This window comes from Ursus arctos, unplaced genomic scaffold (genome assembly GCF_023065955.2).
Source record: "Ursus arctos isolate Adak ecotype North America unplaced genomic scaffold, UrsArc2.0 scaffold_15, whole genome shotgun sequence".
NCBI classification, from domain to species: domain Eukaryota; kingdom Metazoa; phylum Chordata; class Mammalia; order Carnivora; family Ursidae; genus Ursus; species Ursus arctos.
In genome coordinates, this window is record NW_026622819.1 from 51998754 (window position 1) to 52015529 (window position 16776).

The window sequence follows — 16776 nt, forward strand, 5'->3', positions numbered from 1 at the left end:
AGTTGAAAAACTACAACAGAGATCTGGCTCACAAGTCTAAAATAGTTATTATATGGCTCTTTAAAAAGAAAAAAAAATTTTTTTCTTCTATTTTTTATTTCCATCAATCCCTGTCTGAAGATATTTACTGTTCTCCCACCGTTTTCTTGAAAACTCTTTGAGCTGCTACAAACCTTAAATTTCAAAATATAAAATCTTTAAAAAAAAAAACAAAATATAATGTAATATTCTGTCTTTTATATATGCAGAAGGGCCAATGATATATCTGTTGAGTGTTGATACGGGAGTCAAAACTCTTCACCAGACTATAAAATAAGTCTAGAAGGATGACTGCCATTGGCTGAAAGCAGAAGACCAGTTGAGAGCATGACAGTAATATACTTTTATAGGGTACATGTGTGCGTGCATGTGTGCGTGCGTGTGTGTGTGTGTGTGATTGAGGAGAGAGATTATTCATGTATTCAGGAACAGTCGTGTATGGTATATAGGATACTCTTAATGCACTGGGGTTTGGAAGGAAATCAGATTTTGAGAAGTTTTGATGAAATTTATCAATGGGATTATGTCTTTACTATTTCTTGAAAGAGCACAGATTTCAGTGGTTTTTCAAAGATTTTATTTGCTGAGGTGGGATGATAGGAGTTACGTTCTATACACCAAGTTGTGCAGCACATTAGCTCAGCTTTCTGTGGGTTGCCCGTGTCAAATGGGGTTGGAGTCTATATATACAGGGTTGTTAGGAGAACTACCTCAGATAATGTATGTGAAAGCAGTAACTAAGCTCTGATTTTTCCAAACAGCATCTGTTATTATCATCACTGCATTTACTATGTCATGGCTAACAGAAAGATTCCAATATAACCTTGAATTAACTTGAAGTGATTGGGCTTTATTTCAATCATTTCCTCATACAAAAAACCATTGGTAATATTCTGATCAAAAGTTTTGTAACTCGTGGAGCTGGGACTTAAAAATCATGTGCTTTAGGCAAAGAAAAGGAAAAGGACAGCATTTCCCATTTCTGACATGAGTTCACATTGTCTTGAAAATTTAAGCCTCAGGATACATTATGTGCTTTCTTCTTTGCACCTGGTCATACACCTTTTAGTAAATGCTTGCTGTTAAAATGATAAATGGATGCTATTAAAACACTTTAATGCATAGTGCACCAAAAGTGCCTACTTAAAGGCTAGTTTCCCTTCAGAATTTTGAAGAAGATGCCTTCTCAGCTTTTCTTTCTTGGCACAATTCTTAAGAGAATGGGAATATGTATATGCCTATATTCCTCTAAACATCCACCAGAGATAGTTATATTCCTGTAAAAGCTTCAAGTGGCTTTAATTAAATATTCTTAGTTAGTAAATAGCTCACCTCTTCCTTGTTTTCCTCTCTTCCCAAAAGGTTTGTGAGTTTGGCAGTAGGTGAAGTGACATAGATTGTATTTCAAACTTCCTAGTTTGACTTTTCCTGCCCAGTGTTTTCGAAGAGGAGAATCTGTAGTGTATATGATTTCTGGGTGAAAAATGTGTTACTTCACACATTATTTAAATTTATAGAACTTTATGTTAGAAACAAAAAATGGATTTGGGTAAAATCCAATAAACAACAACAAATCAATGATTAACTTGAATTTTCTTTGTTTTAAAATACACACGAGCCCAGGTCTCTGAAATTATATGAGGATAAAGGTATTATAAAGACCCACAGCTCTGCTTGTTCGTTCTCCTTGATATTCCCTTGTCCCCTGACACTAAATGTGCTTAAATGCATTCATAATATCGAGTTACATAAGGCAGTCAATCAAATTTTGGAATTTTACAAATTTTGGAATTTTACGAATTTTTCTTAGAAGGCACAGCCATTTTCCCTGAAATAATAGAGTAATTTTATCAGTGTTCATCTAGAGCTTCCAAAGTTGTATTTGATCAAGAGACCATCATTATAGGCTGAGTTACTACATGAAACATATAACCAAATGCTCATTAAAGACCTATGAGTTAATAGTCTTAGACATTTAAAAGCTGGTGTTTGTTTCTAACATTTGTGTATTACTTGAATGCTTTTTCATAATTTATGTACAATTCGCAGACTATAGTGATCTAATACTAAGGTAAACTGAGTCCAAAGTGATGATTCATGTAAAGCATAGTTTTTTTCATAGAAGCAAAAGTTTCTATTTTATTCCACTTTTTTCCCTCATTTTGCTGAAGAAAATAAATGGAGCGTCCCTCAAAAAAAAGGGGGGGCAACAATTAGTTTTCCTCACCAAAGGCCTGAACTTCACATTGTTTTTGCCTTCTCTTCAAATGTATACTCCTCAGCTTCAATTTTAATATGCCAGAACAAAAGAACTAAAATTTCTACTTTTAACAAGTCCTTCCTATGTGCCTGAACAGCAATGAGCTAGCAATAGCTTCTTACCTTTCTGACAACTCCCATTGCCAAGTGAAGGCTATTTAGAAATTGGTACAAAGTGAAAATAAATACCTGGTTTCCCACAGGCAGTCCTCTGAGGTGCCGTCTATCATTTGTAATTTCTGTGACGTTATTTGGTTGTTATGATTTATCACCTTGCCACTGTATGAGTCAGCCGTGAAATCTCCATGACTCAATGGCACGTAACAAAAGCAATCAGGAAAGTGACATTTGAATGAAGGGTTGGTGGATGGGTTTGAACAAGATTTCATTAACTTAAAGAACTAAGGCAGAGTAACTCCCCCAACTTTTCGAAATCTTACAAAGTCAGCATTTCAGTTCTTTCTCTTCATTGGTAATATCTGTAAACTGGAGAGAGGGTGGGGAATTACCATGAATTGGAGACAAACAAAAAATATGAATTTATGGAGGGTGACAGTATGAGTTCATTCTTATTTTGCATTTAATCTTTTATTTTTCCATTGTGTTCAGAAAGGCCTTTCGTTAATCTTGCAAATTTCCTACTGCCTTTTTTTTTTTTTAAGATTTCATTTATTTGACAGAGAGACAGCCAGCGAGAGAGGGAACACAGGCAGGGGGAGTGGGAGAGGAAGAAGCAGGCTCCCAGCGGAGGAGTCTGATGTGCGGCTCAATCCCAGGACTCTGGGATAATGCCCTGAGCCGAAGGCAGCCACTTAATGACTGAGCCACTCAGGTGCCCCATCCTACTGCTTTTAAATTTCCTTGCTACCCCCCTGTTTTTGCCTAGGTGGTAAATTAATTGCAAAATGAATTTATTCATTCAATAAATATTTATCGACCCTAGATTCTGTGTCAGGCATTGTGTAAGACAATAGGGTTGAAACAAAAAGCAAGGCAGACATGACCCTCCCTCTCAAGGACATTTTAGTCCAGTGAAATGAGTACTTTTCCAGGCTAATTGTCATTAATCTTGAGTGGGAAAATGCCCATTGAAGAATATTTCTTATATGAGAACTTGACTTTGCAATGCTTGAATATTTATTTTAAGCTACCGTTATCTTCATATAGAAAAGTGGAACAAAGATTGGCCTGTTGGTAGGAATATGACTGGCCTTCTGGGCACCTGCCCCTCAGCCCTGTGGACTCCCTTGTTTGACAGTTTATATTGGATGCTACTTCCTTGATTTGCAGATACTATTTAACTTACTTTGATCTAAGAAGAGAAATACTGGGTGGAGTTCTTAAAAAGTTTCACTGCTGGAGCTCAGTTCCTAGGTTGTAAGTTATCATCCCAACAACATTAGCCACTGGTTGTGTCATGCTCGTCATTGTATCTAAGGGACGTTGGAAAGATAGAGTTCTTAGGTAAAATCACTGTCATAAATGGAAATGTGACTTAAGCACAAATTCAAAAGGAAGATGAACTCTCTGCAAATAAGAACTATGGTTTTCACTTCAATAGTAGCAATACCTGGGATAGTGTCTGGAACAGAATGGCAATAGTAATACTATCTGTCCTTTATAGAAAGCATGCTGGTTGTCAGGTATTATGCTAAATGTTGAGTGAGAAGTACTGATGAGTGAATCTTTGTTGTACAGAAAGAGTAGAGAGGCATCAAGATTAGCTATTGAACCTACAGAAGTTAATATAATTTTGGAAGAAATTGTGCCACCCTCCCAGTCCTTTGGAAGGAAAGATGCAAAACATGAAGAGATTGGAATGGTTTGCTTCCTGTCAACTATAAGAGTAAGTGTAGCCAAGAACTCACAAGGAATTTGATGAAGAAGAACGAGGCATTACTGACACAGCTAGATGAAGCATACTCTATTCCTGGTTGGCCTGAGAATAGGACATCACCTTATGTAAATGACATCATAATGAGAAAAACACAAGCAGGTAAACAGTAATTTTGGGTGTGGATACATCTTGCTCCACCTTTTAGGAAAGTTTTGGAGAAGTTAGAATTCAGGTTAAGAATGAGGTCATGAAGAGAAAATAATACTTAGGTATACAAATGTTAACTTGCGCCTAAACACTAGAGGAATATTCCTGGTACTTATCAATTGCTGTTTTTCTCAGTACTCTGAAAGTCAGTATGGGGCATGGAATCATGCCACTATTTTTCTAAGTTGCCTCATTTAACCTACTCCTGCATTGTGCAGGGCTTAGGAAGAAACCTTAGGAAATATAAAACCCAAGATTAGGAAAAGTTTGATGCATTTGCTTTCTTTTTGTATTGGGACTATGTTTCAAGCAATCTAAGTCCCTTGAACCATTCTCCCTGGCATCATCTCAAAGGATTAGGCCACACATACAGTGCACATTGATTAAGAAACCCACACCAAGGACTTCACATAGATGATTTTTGCTTAGTCCCCTGAAATCAATCAGACAATGTATAAATCATTGTTCCCATTTTACTGATGGGTTAACTAAGGTTTATAGAAGTTAGGTGATTTGTTCAGGGTCATAACAACTGGTTTGGTAGCACCAACTTCATAGGCTTCAGACCTGGTCATAAAGTGAACCAGGAACAAATGGCCAGAAATGAGCAAAGCTCTTAAGAGACTGCTCTTGGTTTCCAAAGGAGTGAAATTAATTTTTATCACAAGTAGGGAAGGGGTAGGGGGGAAGATGAAGGAAGGCTATCGGGTGATTTGGGTTGGGTAGAAGTTTTCGTATTAAAGATAAAGTGAAGACTTAAACAATTGGAGGGAGAAATTCTTGGCTATGCTAGAGGAGCAGACCTCAGGGCAAATAGGGATCAATTTTCTTGTTTGTTTTTTGCTTCCAGGCAACTGGAGAGTACAAAGATCATACATATAAAATTTTCCATGTTAGCCATGATCCTATCCAATGCCCTCCTTCCTGTTAAAGATGTTCTGCTAATGTAAATGTAAATGAGACTGAAGAATTGGTTGTACAAATCAAGCTCCTGATGAATTAACACCTTTTCCCTTCTACAGTGTATTGAGATCCAGCCCAAGTGTTCTTTAACTGAACACATAAATGGAGGTTCACAACCTTCCAAATCTGCTCTGCATGCCATGCCCAGATGCTCACATTATTCTTCCCCTGTGCCCACGTAGGAAATCCTCCTGGCATTTAAGATCATCATCTCCCTCAAGCCTTCCTGTCAGAAAGAGAACAGCCCTAAGTGAAATGCTGCAGATCAGTGAGTTGGTAAACCAGCTACGGAAACAGTGTGTTACAGCCCATCAGACCTCTGAAAATATCCCACTTTGAAGATGTAAGAATGAGAGAGCCACATCTGAATTAGGACCCAGAGAAGCAATTGATGGGTGGGCAAGTTCAGGTGACCTTTTTAAATGACAAGAATTTTTCACTTCCGACCTCAGAAACAGCTTTCAAGCTGAGTTTTGGTAGAGAGGCTATAAATTATGGTAATAAAATAGAATATTGCTAACAACTACTCAGTGCTACGTACTTAAGTACAACTACTTAAGTGCCTGACACTGAGCTACCATGTATATCATGGATGGTATCATGTAATCCCTTGAAATCACCCTAACAGGGGGGGTATTATTTTTACCTCATTTTGTAGAAAAGGAAAGAGGCATAACACCCTGCCCAAGATTATAGAACTAGTTTTACAACCAGATTCAAATGCAGAGCGATACGGCTTCAAAGCCTTTGTTCTTCAAACACTAGACCACACTGCTTCAAAATGAAGGCCAAAAACCAGTGCGGAGGGAATGGGTCTAAAGGGAGCAACACTTCTGAGTACGTACTATAGTACTATATGCTGGGTGCTCTATGAAGGAAGATATTCATAATGGTAGGAGTTACTCTGTGTGTCACTGTGGCCTGTTTAGGACATGGCTCACAGTGAGATTCAATTCATAAGAGTGTCTGATGCACTTCTCTCGGGTAAGAGAATTCTGAGAGATGGGATCTGATTCTGATTGTTTAACTGTACTGAATTTATCCAGGGACAAAGCATTAATCAGGAAGATGGAATGGGGAATGTTCTGTATAAGAAATGACAACTGCTGCTTGAAGGAAGAAAGGAGGGCTTGTACATAATCTAGTGTTTTCAAATGGACCACTGGGCTAAAAGGACACATGGAATAGATTTGATAGAGAAAAGCATTTTAGATTGTGGAAACCTCCAAACAATCGTAGACTATATATGGGGTATGGATTGGTAGACTTACTTGGAGGAGTCAATACATAGAAATATTTATGTTACTTAATAGTGGACTGTTATCCTTTAACTTTTTATGAAAGAACTACAATTGACCTTTGAGAAGTCTGATGGCAGTAAAATTGGTATAAACTGATGGTTGGCCTTATCAAGTTTAAATATTTGAAAAGGTATAATTCATGTAAATGTTTAGCCTTTTTTTCACTGTGCAAGGGCAAAACCTGCCGAGGCTGGTATTTACTTTTCTAATTAGAAAAGCTTGAGTGATGTGAACAATTAAGATAATACAATACCTTTACAAGATAATTAATCTTTTCTGTGTGATTCATCCTACCACATCCCAAGCTGATAATGTTATTTACCTCCCAGTTAAGGGTATGTTAGAATGTAATTGGAGCCATTTGCTTTGACTATCAGAGGAGAAAAGATCATGCAATTTGCATCTCATATATTTAGAAATTAAAACTGAAGGACTGACCACTTGACACCACAGAAGTTCCTGAAATGAAGCCTGCTGAGCTCAATTTGTTGTGGCGGCTAAATGAATCCTCTCTCCAATTTGAATGCATGATGAAACTCCTATTAGAACACTGCACTGTAATAATTGACAACATAATGAAACTGCCAAAGACAAAATGCAAATACTTCCCTACTGACCCTTCAGAACTGCACTCTGTACTTAGAAAGAAGCAAGTGCCTGTGCCAGACAACTAACATTCCCCTTTATTCTACCTCCCCTCTATCCATCAGAGACCACTGAGACATTCTTTTGGACACCCATTCCTTTAGAATCAGACAGTTGAGAGTTGGCCGCCAACCGTAGGTTGCACAATTTGGGATAGTATATAGATTGAACTAGCAATAGTATTTGAAAGCAACTATTATCTTCTATCACTGTTGTTTTATGAAAGAGATGTATTTTTAGCACTAAAAAATGAGAAGGCTATTATCCAGTGTAACAATTTTATAGAGTAATTTAGCTTTGTTAAACAAACAAGCTGTAACGTTTTTTGTTTGTTTCTGGATTTGCCTCTAATCTGTGGAAACTTGGTAAGGCATCAGCACTGATCTTTGGAAATCACTAATCTATACACTGGCTTTTTAAAAATTTCTAATAAACCACTCAATCCACTATAATTTGGCCTCTGATCCTTTCAGGATCCATAATGAGTAACATCTTCAGTTGCTGGCTCAATGGTTGCTTGTCTCCTTTATGTAACTGGAGCTGTCCTCAGCATTTGATGTAAGTGAACTCTCCTTCATCTTGGAAAAACTCCTTTCTTTCAGTTTCAAATACTCCACATACTCCTTGGAATTTCCTCTGTGAAGTCATTTTTTCCCCATTCCGTCTGTAGTTTCCCCTTTATCATTGAAAGGTGGTTGTTCTTCAGGGTTCTATCCTAATTCCCTTTTCCTTCCTTTCTCTGCATACTCATCCTCCATAAACTTGCTTGTTCCCACGGCTTTAAATACTCACAAATGTTGATATCCAGGCCACCTTCACTTCTGAGTATCAGATCCTCATCTCCAATCATTAGATATTGCCACTTGAATACCACAAAAGCATTTCAAACTCATTAAGTTCCCAGATGGAAGTCATTTATCACTATCCTTTTGTGACTGTGAGTAGAATTACTCTTCTCCCATTGTCCAAGTCTTAAACCTAGGTACCATTTTGACTCAGTCACCAAGGCCTATTATTTCTGCCTCTGAAGTCAGGCCACATTTACCTCACACTTGGACTCCTTCAGTAGCTAGCCAAGTGGTACCCCACCACCATTTTCACCAAATCATTCTCCTTACTGTAACCAGAACATGTTTTTAAGCTCACATCTGATGCTCCCTATGTGCTAATGGCTCCCCCATTGCCTTTCTGATGAAGTCCAGACTCCTTGACTTGACTTATAAAACCCTGTGCCACTCATGAGCTTTTTCTTGCTTATAGCTCCAGATGATTAATTATTCTGCAATTTCTTTTATCCCTCCTTCCACCTACATTTAACATTAGACAACATTCAACGTTGTTTCATATACATATATGGTTACAATCAATGATTTTATTTTTCCTCAAACATTTTTGGAAACCATGGGTATGTGTTATATAAAATTATTATCAGGCAATGAAATAGTATCAGTGATAGCAGTCATGTTAGTGAACTACTTGAAGCCTGAGTTTCAAGCCTATGTAAGATGGGGGATGATATTACTACCTGCTTTTCTAGAATTGCTATTTGATTGCATGGGATAATGCTAGTTAAGTGTTTTATACAATCAGTCTCATAGGGTTATTACAGTTTTTGAGGTTATGTATAAAGCATTTAAAGTACTTAATACATAATACTCTCTGTAATTCTTCATACTTACATCTAATCCTCCTCATATTAAAAGTAAGCCTTATCTATTATTATCTATCTTGGCCAATCTTAGTTTTGCGCCCAAAATAGGCAATAGTAATTTCTTCCTCTTTGGGCTGTTCTCCCATCTAGAATGCATTCTTACCTCCCTCCTACTTGCTGTTTGAAATTCCACTTACTTTAGGTGAGTTAGTTTAGGTTCCTCCTTCTTCATGAAGCCTTCTCAGATGTCTGTTATTTCTTTGGATATTTCCTTCCTCAGAGCCCGCCCCCCCCCGCCTCTTTTAAAGATTTTTTTAAAGGTTTTATTTATTTGACAGAGAGAGCACGTGCGCACAAGTAGAGGGAGTGGCAGGCAGAGGGAGAGGGAGAAGTAGGCTCCCCACTGAGCAAGGAGCCCCACACAGGACCTGATCCCAGAACCCCAGGATCATGACCTAAGCCGAAGACAGATGCTTAAGCTACTGAGCCACCCAGGTGCCCCAAGATTTTATTTATCAGAGAGAGAGAGAGAGAGAGAGACAGCGCATGCACGCACCTGAGTGCGTGAGTGGGGGGAAGGCCGGAGGGGGAAGGAGAAAGAATCTGAAGCTGACTTCTGCTTAGCATGGAGCCTGACGCAGGGCCTCAGCGTGGGCTCTATCCCAGAACCCTGAGATTGTGACCTGAGCCGAATCCAGGAGTCAGATGCCCAACTGACTGAGCCAATCAGGCACACCTCTCAGATCTCTTCTGATAATTAGTGCCATAATACGTATACTGTCTTAGTTCTCAAATTGTCTCAGTTCTTAAATTACTTGGTGTGCATAAAAAACTAAGCCCCTTCAGCTCTCTCAGCTGCATGAGTGAGTACACAATTGAATTGAATTTTCCTATCCACCTCCCTATCTTCAGCAGGTGTTTTCAATGGCAATTTCTAGATCCTTATTTTAAATTCCTTGTTAATGATGATATTGCAATACATTTTTTAAGCACAAAAAATGAGAAATGGCACATTTAAGTGGGCTGTTTTTCTTTGATTTAAAATTGAAAATCTAGATTTTGCAGTTTATTCCAAAACAAAAATTGCACACTGCTTCTTGAATCTTACCCTCTTTGGATGCTTTCTAGGTTTGTGATTACTTTCCATTTTCAAAATTTCTGCCTGGAATAGTTTTACAGGTGTCGCTCTTTCTTAGGAAAGGATAGATTTTCACTACCTGATCAGGATGACAAATGCAAGCCTGCAGCAGAATATAGTTTCATTAAGCACATTAAATGTTCAGTTTCTCTCTTCTGCACCACTTGTTATGGTGGATGGATACTCTTACCACGGAAAAATTGAAGGTAGGGCTATTGAGGTGATGGAATGTGAGACAAAAACTTTCCTGTACTATTTTCTTTTAAAATTCTGGCTTTAGATAGTAAATCACATCTCCACTGTGGAATGCAGGCCTTCCTTTACATTCTCTCTTTCTACACAAGTCAGATATTATAAATTATTTATTTCTTTTTCTAAACTTCCTCATTCTCTTATTCCCCATTAAGAATTCTCTCAGGAAAATTGGCTTTTAGGTAATATTTTGCTTTGCATCAAAATCAGAGAGGGTCCTAAAAATCATGCAGATATTCATTTGAATATAGACATTCATCTCTTGCTTTTTGCCAGGATTGTTTATGGTTGGTTTTAAAAAAGATTTGAGACTTACCATGCTGTGGACTAAGAGCATTTTTCATTTTATGCCTCCATCCTTTATGTGGAAAGAATTGATGTCTTTGAAAATAAAAAAAAGGAGATGAGCTTTTTTTGGTGTGAGTTTTATATTATGCCGTTCTAGATTTTGCACAATGTCCAAAATGACAAGGAGTTGTTTTAAAGGTCCGCTTCCACATAAAGTACCTTGAAGAGGGGTGTGTGTGTGTGTGTGTGTGTGTGTGTGTGTGTGTGTGTGTTGGGGGGGTCAGTATGGAGGCAGGGCACAGGTAGGGCTCTATTTTCCACCCAATAATAGGCAAAGCAACTTAAGTTTATTTTGTTGTACTCTTTAATATATTGACTCCTTCATAAGATTGCCAAAGAGAAGAATTCTGCAGCAAATGGTTTGAAAAGACCAAATTCAAGAAGAATAATTTCAATTGATCAAAACAGCATGGGATGTGTTGTCTGTGACTTAGTATGCTTTTGATAACAGTTCCCTAAAAGGAATTTGCATTTTGAATTTTTCAGACTGAACTGCTTAAAATGTGGACTAAATCTGTTACTCCTGTGGGCATTTCCTCTGTAGTTGGTATAGTGATTACTCTGTCAATTCTTTAATTTCTACCTTTTAATGAGGACATGTAAGTGTGCCTATGGAATTTTCATATTAATGTCAGAGTGATTTAAGAATGGACCATATTAAAAGAGGAAAAAAACCTCTTTTCCAGATTCAGCCTTCTATTTAATTCTGTGGCTAGTGACAGAGCTGAGAGCCACTTGATAGGGAGATTCAGCTTCTCCTCCAGGCACCTCTGGGGCCTTTGCGATAGAACCAAGCATAGCCATGTATAAATCAGTGTGTCCATTTCTGGGCCACCTAGCTTAATTGGAAGCACTGACCCTAGGCCTTTTCCTTGGGTAGGAATGATGAAGTCAGGGCTTCCAATAATTGCATCTGATCACTGCTTCCAGTGTGAAGATAGAGAATGAAGCAAAATGAATGAGCATCTTCATCCCATGTGAGGTTATTTAAGGGCAGAATTCATGGAGGAAGGGATCTGTGGTTTGGTTTGAGATTCCTCTTTAATTTCTTTTCAATAGAATAAGTGAGGGGTGCCTGAGTGGCTCAGTCGTTAAGCCTCTGCCTTTTGCTCAGGGCGTGATCCCAGGGTCCTGGGATTGAGCCCCACATCGGGCTCCTTACTCTGCTGGGAAGTCTGCTTCTTTCTCTCCCACTCCCCCTGCTTGTGTTCCCTCTCTCGCTGGCTGTCTCTATCTCTGTCAAATAAATAAATAAAAATCTTCAAAAAAAAAATACAATAAGTGAAATGTTTGATTTTCAAAGTAGGAAATCATTTTATCTTTTTTATAGTAATCCCATGTACAAACAATGCAATGGGGAGAAACTGGGTAAGTGGGGGTGTTCGGGCCATCAGAATTCCCTTCTTGTTATACTTAAGGGTTACCCAATCTTACATATAGACGATCTCAGATGAATTATAGAGTTCAACACAGATGACTGAAAGGTTCAAGTATATATGTGTTCCATTTGCATTAAAATACTCTAATATTTCAAGTGAAAACAACAATAATCTTGGGCTTAGTTTAAACCATTTGCATGGAAGTCTGATCCTTGTATGCAATAGAGATAATAGTGTCCTATTAGGAAAGAGTGAATTGTATTTAAACAATAATTGCAGACAAACCACATGTAAATCAACATACGAAAAGGCATCAAGCTGCATACACTATTGATTTTCTGCCATGTTCTTCTCTAGGTTAATGTTCTGAAAATATGATTTACAGTGAGGCTTTGATGAGTCATATTCTTTGGATGTGATAAAGTTTTACAGAAGTCAAAAACGTTTAATTCTAGTAGTACTGAGCAACTTTAAAACTGTGACATTGAAATTACCACAAAACTGAATTGGTTCAAGAGAGCTGATGGAAGATGCACATGTGAGAAGTTTATAAATATCCTCTGTTAAACTGGAAATAATTATGAATTTTTACAAAGTGATGCATATTTTATATGAGAAAAGGGAAGCAGTTTTGTTATTTTTAAAGATGACTTTAAAATATAAAACAGGGGAAGTGCTGAGACATAGAAGAGACTTGGTGTAGGTGCAAAAACTGCATGGGATGAGGGGTAAAAATAGGGGAAAACTAGTTGTTAGGTGTGCATATCCAGGAATTCAGTGTGGAATTTGATATGATCTGAAGTCATAAACTAATTGATGGAATTCTTGGCATAATTAATCCTCCTGTCCAAGCTTTAAGACAGGTTCGTGTTAATTTTGACTTGGTGGGAGAATATAATATCAAGTGAGGAAGAAACTGAACCATGCTTTAACACCAGGGATTAGCAGAAATCTTGGGAAGTTCTCAGGCATTGAATTTCTGTATTGGAATAATTTTTACCACAATCTGAAGGTCGAGAAGACCCCAGCTGCTATCGGGTTAAATTGAGTTGAATTAAACCATGTTGATACTTTACTCTGTTAAAAACTGTAGACAGAAAAATGTTTCACTCTTAAAAGATAAAAAAATTAAATTTTACCTATTTGAGGTATACATATGAATATTCTAAATAAAGCTATATAATCTGTATACATAAGGGTACAGGAAGATGATTAATATGGATTTACCATCATTTTGGTTACTAACACCTGGTCTATCTGATAACAGCTCTGGTAATTACATGTAAAGAGTGCTGAGTTTGATCACTTGCCTCAAGGAAAAAAACAGACTAGAGCTAAAATTAATTTAAATTTGTTTATTCTGTAAAGTGATAGACTGATTTTATAATGTGCCTTTAGGTGACCTTCATTACATTGACTGTAACATAATATCATTTTCTTTAAATGGTTTTTGAAATGTTTCTAGATGTGTGCAGTATAATCTCATGTATTAAAACTAAGGAAGAAAAGTAAGCACTAATTAATGAAAGATGTTCATTATAAAATAAAAAAGTATCTTTCTAAATCAAGCATAAGACAAAGGTGTCCTCAGATCAACTACTGGGTGTCCTAGAAAATAAGATAAAAAAAAAAAAAGAAATTGAAAAAGAAGAGACAAAGCATTCCTTATTTGCAGATTATATAATAATCCAAATATCAACTCCAAGAGAATTTACAGATAAACTTTAGCATTAATTAGAGCATTCAACAAGGTTGCAAGAAATGAGATTTATTTACCAAAGTCATCAGTGTTCCTATATACCAAAAATAACCAATTAGAAAATAGTAAGAGCTATTAAGAAAAAAATAGTAAAAAAAGTATAAAGGATTATATCTAACAAAATACGTACCAGAACTTTATGGAGCAAATTATAAAGCACTTTGGGAACATAAAAGTAAAATTCTAAATCAATACTTCGAAGTGATTTCAGTCAAAATTACAGTTGGGATTTTTACAACACCTAACCAATTTTTAAATTTAACCAAGTCATATGAAAGAACACAAAATGGAGTACCTGCATGTCTCCCTGTTTCTTGGACTAAATACAGCTCAAAACACTGTAAATGAAAAAGCAAACATTAAAAAACTGTGACAGGTAGAGAAGATAGAACAGCTAGGAACTTGGGACCTGATGAACCATATGGCGGTGTGTTTCTGGAGTTTTCTTTTTGCCTAACATATCTTGGACATGGTGATGAAGAAATTTTTAACCTAGAAATACCAATTGATACAGACAGATTTTTAAAAATCCTATTAAAGTCTGGTCTTAGCTAGAGGATTAGGAAAGGGGCAGCCTACTAGTGCAGAAGACTTTTATTTTTTTATTTTTATTTTTTAAGGTTTTGTTTTTTTATTAATCTCTATACTCCATGTGGGGCTTGAACTCACAACCCCAAAATCGAGAGTCACATGCTCCTCAGACTGAGCCAGCGAATGCAGGAGACTTTTAGACAATAACTGCTCTACTGCAGCTAAGAATCCCGAAAAAGCTGTGGTCCTACTCCTACTCCCATAAACCGCCAGAAAAGTAAAAACTAAAAGATTGCCAAGACTACCAAGTGTGTGGAACAACCACAAAGAACGTTCATCTGTTGTTGATGAGAGTGTAAGTTGAGTTCACCACTTTAGATGGCAATTTGGAAATACTTACTAAAGCTGAAGATGGACATACACTTTCACATAGCAATTCTATGCTATGTTTATTAGCATAGAATTAGGAAAGTATAGTCCTAGTTAACAACTAATACTATACTTAAGAAGACAAGTACAGGAATACTCTAGCACTTTTGGTGTGGTGGTTAATTTTAGGTGTCAACTTGACCTTGGGATACCCAAATGTTTTTCTAAACATTATTTCTGGGTGTGTCTGTGAGGGTGTTACAGAATGAGATTAGCATTTGAATCAATTGATTGAGTAAAGCAGATAAGTCTCCCCAGGGTAGGAGGGCATATCATCCCATATTTTGAATACTTGAATAGAACAAAAAGGCAGAGAAAGGGAGAATTAACGTTCTGCCTGTTCTGCCTGACTACTTGAGCTAAGGACATTGGTCTTCTCCTGTCCTTGGGCTGAGACTTAAACTACCATATTATGGTGTGTGTGTGTGTGTGCATGGAATGTATGTATGTGTATTTATGTATGTATATGTATATCCAAAAGATCACTTCTATAGGATGAATGGATAGATACACACACACACACACACACACACACACACACCCCGTAAGATTCTGTTTCTCTGGAGAACCATGACTAGAAAAATTCATATTTTTTAAAGGGAGGATGTAAATGTATCAATGCTTATCAACTGAAAAAATACATTTATAAAATACTTAAACAAGGTAATATATAATATACCCATTATAATAAACTAGAACTATCAAGATACAGGTCTCAAAACAATATTGAGTAAAAAAGGTACATGTATAAACAGTACAACATTATTTATGTAACACTCAAAATCTATCTTTTTATGTATATATATCTATAATAGGTATATGTATATGATTATATTATGTATGTAACAAAAAATAAATCAACTTTAGGAGGTAGTAGAAGAGAATATTATTGGGGAATGTTATTCAAATGTCTTTACTTAAATCTGCAATGTGTAGGTTCTTTAAAAATAATCTAAAATGGATTTTCTGATCATGTGAATAACTGACTGGATGCTAATATAGGACTCTTCCAAACCAGGAATAATGTAAATCCTGGACAACTTGCAAAAGTCAAATTTTGAAGGCCATGGGAAGTGAACAGAGAAAACAGGCACTGATGGAGAAAGTGTACGTTGTATAGGGGAGTTGAGAAGCTGAAAAAAAATTTCTAGTCTTTGTAGTTTTAAGAACAAAGCACAGTGAGTATAGTGTGGATAGTGTGGCAGAAATCTGGTGGATTTGGTCACCATGACAGCTGAAGGGGGTGACAGAATTCCAGAAGGGCAAGAACTAGAGAGATGATCAGTTCTATCTTATGCACATCTCTGCCTGATTCCTGCACTGAAAATTTTTGAAATAGATACAAAGTTCAACTAAAAACAAAAGACCTGAACTGAGACCAGAACAGTTACCCCTGAAATAGTGTAAATAGTCCAAATCCAGTCAATAACATCTCTAGGAAAAATAAAAGAAACTATACTCATAGAAGAAAAATAACAGAATCCAGAATATCTACCACTTAACATATGTTATGTCCAGGATATAAACCAAAATTACACAACACATGAAGAAGCAAAACAAACAAACAAACAAACAAACAAACAAACCCATTTTCAAATGAAAAGAAATCAACTAAGTTCAACCCTTAGATGAACCAGGTATTGAAAAGAGCAGGCACGGAGTTTAAAGCAGCTTTTATAACTGTCTTAAATGAAGTATGAGAAAATATGCTCATAATGAAGGAAAAAGAAAACCCTGGGCAGTAAATAGAAGTGTTACCTGAAATTGAAAAAAAAATAAAATTAACTGGATGAACAGCCACGTGGAGACAACAAAGAAAAGGGTAATTGAATTGGAAGACAATAGTAGGAATTAGCCAAGATGAGGAACAGAGAAAATAAGATTAAAAAGCATGAAGCTGAAACCTGTCAGATAATGTTAAGTATTTCAATACGTGGGGGCACCTGGGTGGCTCAGTCAGTTAAGCGTCCGACTCTTGCTCTCAGTTCAGGTCTTGATCCCAGAGTCATGACTTTGAGTCCCACATTGGCTCCAAGCA